The following is a 7337-nucleotide window of genomic DNA, read 5'->3' as shown; positions in this document are numbered from 1 at the left end:
CAGGGTTGCCGCTGCTACTCCTCCCATAGCAACGTGTCGGGCGTCCATAGCAACAAGTTTGGCCATTGCTGTGATGAGGGCTGAAGGATGGCAGCTGTAGTGTAGCCTGTGAGCGTAAGTACTGTGCGACTATCAGGTGTGCCGGACATTGTGGCGGGGTCTGCCCTCTGCGGGTCCCACCAGTGAGTGCTGTATGGTCGGGAGGATTGCGCGATCTGAGCCACCGGACTGTCAGGATGGCCTGATGAGCGGTGTTCGCCACTGAGGTTTACCGTACATTGTAAATAAATCTAGATTTTGATAGGTCGGACTTAGACAACGTGACGCCAAATGGGTTTATCTGCTACTGAGCCTGCTGCTGACAGGTGCTGATCTGTATGGTGGATGTCAGAGAAGGGTTAAAGAGGTTAGCCAGGATGTCCTTATAATAAGTGATTAATCTCAGGGCAGTGGGGGTCCAGCACCCCCCCACCCCCCTCTAGAATGCGCGTCTCTTTCCGGAGGGTAGATCATCAATGTATCAGTCGTGGACAAACCTTTTAAAGTGAATCCGACAGCAGGTGTAGGAGCAGAGACCCTGATTTCAGTGTGTCACTTACTGGGCTACTTGCTGTAGTTTTGCTAGAATTCCTGTCCTCTCTGGAGATATAGCAGTGTTCAGAATTCTCAGCTGTGTATAACCCCGCCCACGCCCCTGATTGGCAGCTTGCAATGTACAATCAGAGGTGGGGGCGGGGTTACACCGATTAGCTGGACTGCTTTGCACGTGACACCAAGTCAGGAATTGATAATCTGCTGATAAAACACTAACTTCATTGAAACTACAGCGAACAATTGGCACATCACTGGAATCAGGGTCTCCTCTCCTACATCGTGCTGCTCTCAGATTACATGATAAAATCATGCTGACAGATTCCCTCTAACCTCTAATGTGACTGCATTGCATGGAACACTGCCAGGAAGAAGCGTAGTAATCTGCTTATTGTCAAGGTGCCCTACTAACAAGTAGGGATTGTCCATAGCATAGAGCCTCTTTACCATCAGAAAGAACTTGGTTGAGGACTTATTGTACAGTTTTGGAAGTAAAACCTTTTGTATGTTGCATCATAGCATTCATATGTTGTAAAAGAAGATGCATGTGCAGCAGAATGATTGTCCGAGCTCATGCACTTGTGCAGTGCCCACTGATGGGGTCCGGGACTGAGCCGCACTGTACACTAGTCAGACAGGCGGATCCCCAGTGGCCTCTCCCCTGCCCTGGGGTGACCGGTCTCTGCCTACATGAGGGTGTATAGAGAGACCTGTCACTCCAAGGCAGCGGATGGGGAGAAGCCCCTGGGGATGTGACTAGTGTACAGCGTTACCCAGCAGCTAGTAAAGTAGTACCGCAGCATTTCCGAGTCAATCATACCTGGCTTAGTTCATACAGCCCGTGCCTGATAAATGCTGTCCACGGATTGGGCAGCATGTGTCAGCTGACTGGTTCCTTTCAAGGCCTTTGGGATCCCCGTTCTCATAATCTTTGGGGGTCCCACCAGTCATATATTTCTCGCCTATCTTTGGAGAAGTGATCCATGTATTTAGTAGGACAACTGTTGTGAATTCTGCTCTTGGGCTCCCTCCGGTGGTTATGAGTGGTAGTGCTGCTGTCTGTGGATCGCAGCATTTATCAGGTGTGTTCACTTTTTGCAATTTGGACTCAGCTATTTAGTCTTGCTTTATCCTTTAGTCAGTGCCAGTTGTCCATTGTTTTTGGAGGATTCACATCCCTTTCTGGTCTCTCCTGTTTGCTGTGCTTTTCAACAAAGATAAGTTCTGGCTTTGTTTCTGCTGTCCACATGCTGTGGGCCTTATAGTTCAGTGCATTTTCATGTTTTGTCTTGTCCAGCTTGTCTGTGAAAGGATTTTTTGCAGCCAAGCTGTGTCTCTGGAGATGCAGATATACCCTCCATGTCTTTAGTCAGATGTGGGGTTTTGTATTTTCTGTGGTGGATATTTTCTAGTGTTTTAATACTGACCGCATAGTTCTCTGTCCTATTCTTTCTTTTTAGCTAGTAAGGCCTCCTTTGCTAAATCCTGATTTCAGTCTGCGTTTGTCATTTCCCTCTCCTCTCACAGTCAATATTTGTCTATCCTTTGGGAATTTTCTCTGAGGCAAGATAGTTTTCTGTTTCTATCTTTAGGGGAAGTTAGCCCTTAGGCTGTGTCGAGGTGTCTAGGGAGTGTTAGGTACATCCCACGGCTTTTTCTAGTGGCGCTGCTAAGTTCAGGGTCTGCGGTCAGTACAGGTACCACCTTCTCCAGAGTACGTCACATGCTGCTCCTAGGCCACCAGATCATAACAGTACAACTGGCCAACAATGAGTTAATTGCATCTCAGAAGAAGGGAGGAAAGGTTTTGAGCCATTTTTTTCCTTAGCCTGTTTTGTCTTTTCCTCCCTCTTAATCTCTGTGTAGCTGCGGAACCTAGTAATAACATGAATGTTCAGGAGTTAGTTTCTCGTGTGGATCAGCTTGCTGCTAGGGTACAGGGAATTTCAGATTATATTGTTCAGACTCCTGCCTTAGAACCTAAGATTCCCACTCCTGATTTATTATTTGGTGACAGATCCAAATTTTTGAGTTTCAAAAATAACTGTAAACTGTTTTTTGCATTGAGACCCCGGTCCTCTGGTGATCCCATTCAGCAGGTTAAAATCATCATATCCCTGCTGCGTGGTGACTCACAGGATTGGGCATTTTCCCTGGAAACTGGCAATCCTGCTTTGCTTAATGTTGATTCTTTCTTTCAAGCATTGGGGTTATTGTATGATGAGCCTAATTCTGTGGATCAAGCTGAGAAGATCTTGTTGGCCCTGTGTCAGGGTCAAGAAGCGGCAGAATCGTATTGCCAGAAATTTAGAAAATGGTCTGTACTGACTAAATGGAATGAGGATGCCTTGGCGGCAATTTTCAGAAAGGGTCTTTCTGAATCCATTAAAGATGTTATGGTGGGGTTCCCCACGCCTGCTGGTCTGAGTGATTCTATGTCTCTGGCCATTCAGATTGATTGGCGCTTGCGCGAGCGCAGAGTTGTGCACACTGTGGCGTTGTCCTCTGAGCGGAGCCCTGAGCCTATGCAGTGTGATAGGATTTTGTCTAGAGCTGAACGTCAAGGATTCAGGCGTTAGAATAGGTTGTGTTTTTACTGCGGCGATTCTGCTCATGTTATTTCTGATTGCACTAAGCGTACAAAGAGAATCGCTAGTTCTGTTGCCATCAGTACTATACAACCTAAATTTCTGTTATCTGTGACCTTGATCTGCTCATTATCATCATTTTCTGTCATGGCATTTGTGGATTCAGGCGCCGCTTTGAACTTAATGGACTTAGAATTTGCCAGACATTGTGGTTTCCCCTTGCAGCCTTTGCAGAACCCTATTCCTTTAAGGGGCATTGATGCTACACTGTTGGCTATAAATAAACCTCAGTTTTGGACACAGCTGACCATGCGCATGGCGCCAGCCCATCAGGAAGATTGTCATTTTCTGGTGTTGCATAATTTGCATGATGATATTGTGCTGGGTTTTCCATGGTTACAGGTACATAATCCGGTGTTAGATTGGAGATCTATGTCTGTGACTAGTTGGGGTTGTCAGGGGGTTCATGGTCACGTTCCTTTGATGTCAATTTCCTCTTCCCCCTCTTCTGAAATTCCTGAGTTTGTCAGATTTCCAGGATGTATTCGATGAGCCTAAATCCAGTTCCCTTCCACCACATAGGGACTGTGATTGTGCTATTGACTTAATTCCAGGTTGTAAGTTCCCTAAGGGCCGACTTTTCAACCTGTCTGTGCCAGAACATGCCGCCATGCGGAGCTATATTAAGGAGTCTTTGGAGAAGGGGCATATTCGGCCATCTTCTTCACCATTGGGAGCAGGTTTTTTTTGTTGCCAAGAAGGATGGCTCCTTGAGACCCTGTATTGATTATCGCCTCTTGAATAAGATCACGGTCAAGTTTCAATACCCTTTGCCTTTGCTTACTGATTTGTTTGCTAGGATTAAGGGGGCTAGCTGGTTTACTAAGATTGACCTTCGAGGGGCATATAATCTTATTCGTATTAAGCAGGGTGACGAATGGAAAACTGCATTTAATACGCCCGAAGGCCATTTTGAATGCCTTGTGATGCCATTCGGACTCTCTAATGCCCCATCTGTGTTCCAATCCTTCATGCATGATATCTTTCGGAGTTATCTTGATAAATTTATGGTTGTATATTTGGATGATGTTTTGATTTTTTCCGATGATTGGGAGTCTCATGTGAAACAGGTCAGGATGGTATTTCAGATCCTCCGTAATAATGCTTTATTTGTGAAGGGGTCAAAGTGCCTCTTTGGAGTGCAGAAGGTTTCTTTTTTGGGCTTCATTTTTTCTCCCTCATCTATAGAAATGGATCCGGTTAAGGTTCAGGCCATTCATGATTGGATTCAGCCCACATCTGTGAAGAGCCTTTAGAAATTCTTGGGCTTTGCTAATTTTTATCGTCGTTTCATTGCCAACTTCTCCAGTGTGGTTAAACCTCTGACCGATTTGACGAAGAAAGGCGCTGATGTGATGAATTGGTCCTGCGCGGCTGTTTCTGCCTTTCAGGAGCTTAAACGCCGATTTACTTCTGCCCCTGTGTTGCGTCAGCCGGATGTTTCTCTTCCATTTCAGGTTGAGGTTGACGCGTCTGAGATTGGGGCAGGGGCCGTTTTGTCTCAGAGGAATTCTGATGGTTCCTTGATGAAACAGTGTGCCTTCTTTTCTCGGAAGTTTTCGCCTGCGGAACGCAATTATGATGTCGGCAATCGGGAGTTGTTGGCTATGAAGTGGGCATTTGAGGAGTGGCGACATTGGCTTGAGGGGGCCAAGCACCGTATTGTGGTCCTGACCGATCATAAGAATCTGATTTACCTCGAGTCTGCCAAACGGCTGAATCCTAGACAGGCTCGATAGTCCCTGTTTTTCTCCCGTTTTGATTTTGTGGTCTCGTACATTCCTGGTACTAAGAATGTTAAGGCGGATGCCCTCTCTAGGAGTTTTTTTCCTGATTCCCCTGGGGTTCTTGAGCCGGTCGGCATTCTGAAGGAAGGGGTGATTCTTTCTGCCATCTCCCCTGATTTACGACGGGTTCTTCAGGAATTTCAGGCTAATAAACCTGACCGCTGTCCAGTGGGGAAACTGTTTGTTCCTGATAGATGGACTAGTAAAGTGATTTCTGAGGTTCATTGTTCTGTGTTGGCTGGCCATCCTGGGATTTTTGGTACCAGAGATTTGGTTGGTAGGTCCTTTTGGTGGCCTTCTTTGTCGCGGGATGTGCGTTCTTTTGTGCAGTCCTGTGGGATTTGTGCACGGGATAAGCCTTGCTGTTCCCGCGCTAGTGGGTTGCTTCTGCCTTTGCCGGTCCCTGAGAGACCTTGGACGCATATTTCTATGGATTTTATTTCAGAGCTTCCGGTTTCCCAGAGGATGTCTGTTATCTGGCTGGTTTGTGACCGGTTTTCTAAGATGGTTCATTTGGTACCTTTGCCTAAATTGCCTTCCTCTTCTGATTTGGTTCTGTTGTTTTTTCAGCATGTGGTTCGTTTGCATGGCATTCCGGAGAATATTGTGTCCGATAGAGGTTCCCAGTTTGTTTCTAGGTTTTGGCGGGCCTTTTGTGCTAGGCTGGGCATTGATTTGTCTTTTGCTTCCGCATTTCATTCTCAGACAAATGGCCAAACCAAGCGAACTAATCAGACTTTGGAAACTTATTTGAGATGCTTTGTGTCTGCTGATCGGGATGATTGGGTGGCTTTCTTGCCATTGGCCGAGTTTGCCCTTAATAATCGGGCTAGTTCTGCTACCTTGGTTTCGCCTTTTTTTTTGTAATTTTGGTTTTCATCCTCGTTTTTCTTCAGGGCAGGTTGAGCCTTCTGATTGTCCTGGTGTGGATTCTGTGGTTGACAGGCTGCAGCAGATTTGGGCTCATGGGGTGGACAATTTGGTGTTGTCTCAGGAAGAGGTTCAGCGTTTTGCTAACCGTCATCGGTGTGTTGGTTCCCGGCTTCGGGTTGGGGATTTGGTCTGGTTGTTTTCCCGTCATGTTCCTATGAAGGTTTCTTCCCCTAAGTTCAAGCCTCGGTTTATTGGTCCTTATAGGATTTCTGAGATTATCAATCCAGTGTCATTTCGTTTGGCCCTTCCAGCCTCTTTTTCCATCCATAATGTTTTCCATAGATCTTTGTTGCGGAAGTATATGGTGCCCGTTGTTCCCTCTGTTGATCCTCCGGCTCCGGTGTTGATTGATGGGGAGTTGGAGTATGTGGTTGAGAAGATTTTGGATTCTCGTTTTTCGAGGCGGAAGCTTCAGTATCTGGTCAAATGGAAGGGTTATGGCCAGGAGGATAATTCTTGGGTTGTTGCCTCCGATGTTCATGCTGACGATTTGGTTCGTGCCTTTCATTTGGCTCGTCCTGATCGGCCTGGGGGCTCTGGTGAGGGTTCGGTGACCCCTCCTCAAGGGGGGGTACTGTTGTGAATTCTGCTCTTGGGCTCCCTCCGGTGGTTATGAGTGGTAGTGCTGCTGTATGTGGATCGCAGCATTTATCAGGTGTGTTCACTTTTTGCAATTTGGACTCAGCTATTTAGTCCTGCTTGATCCTTTAGTCAGTGCCAGTTGTCCATTGTTTTTGGAGGATTCACATCCCTTTCTGGTCTCTCCTGTTTGCTGTGCTTTTCAACAAAGATAAGTCCTGGCTTTGTTTCTGCTGTCCACATGCTGTGGGCCTTATAGTTCAGTGCATTTTCATGTTTTGTCTTGTCCAGCTTGTCTGTGAAAGGATTTTTTGCAGCCAAGCGGTATCTCTGGAGATGCAGATATACCCTCCATGTCTTTAGTCAGATGTGGGGTTTTGTATTTTCTGTGGTGGATATTTTCTAGTGTTTTAATACTGACCGCATAGTTCTCTGTCCTATTCTTTCTTTTTATCTAGTAAGGCCTCCTTTGCTAATCCTGATTTCAGTCTGCATTTGTCATTTCCCTCTCCTCTCACAGTCAATATTTGTGGGGGGCTGTCTATCCTTTGGGGATTTTCTCTGAGGCAAGATAGTTTTCCATTTCTATCTTTAGGGGAAGTTAGTCCTTAGGCTGTGTCGAGGTGTCTAGGGAGTGTTAGGTACATCCCACGGCTATTTCTAGTGGCGCTGCTAAGTTCAGGGTCTGCGGTCAGTACAGGTACCACCTTCTCCAGAGTACGTCACATGCTGCTCCTAGGCCACTAGATCATAACAGACAACCCCTTTAATGACACATCCTTGTATTTAAAATTCATTT

At 46.3% G+C, this 7337-nt stretch overlaps 1 protein-coding gene across 2 annotated transcripts in view; it reads left to right on the top strand.

Moving 5' to 3' along the window:
- STYXL1 (serine/threonine/tyrosine interacting like 1) overlaps nucleotides 1–7337 on the top strand; it is a 31826-nt gene continuing 24489 nt past the window's right edge. The window contains exon 1 of one of the 2 annotated variants that reach the window (XM_069757283.1): nucleotides 1–114. The gene's annotated coding sequence lies outside the window, so the exon portion shown is untranslated. The remainder of the gene's footprint in view (nucleotides 115–7337) is intronic. The other variant, XM_069757282.1, reaches the window with a different exon arrangement.

The sequence above is a fragment of the Ranitomeya imitator genome, chromosome 3, assembly GCF_032444005.1.
Source record: "Ranitomeya imitator isolate aRanImi1 chromosome 3, aRanImi1.pri, whole genome shotgun sequence".
In the NCBI taxonomy this organism is placed as follows: Eukaryota; Metazoa; Chordata; class Amphibia; order Anura; family Dendrobatidae; genus Ranitomeya; species Ranitomeya imitator.
Note: the sequence above shows the minus strand (reverse complement) of the source record. Positions and strands in the feature narration are given on the sequence as shown.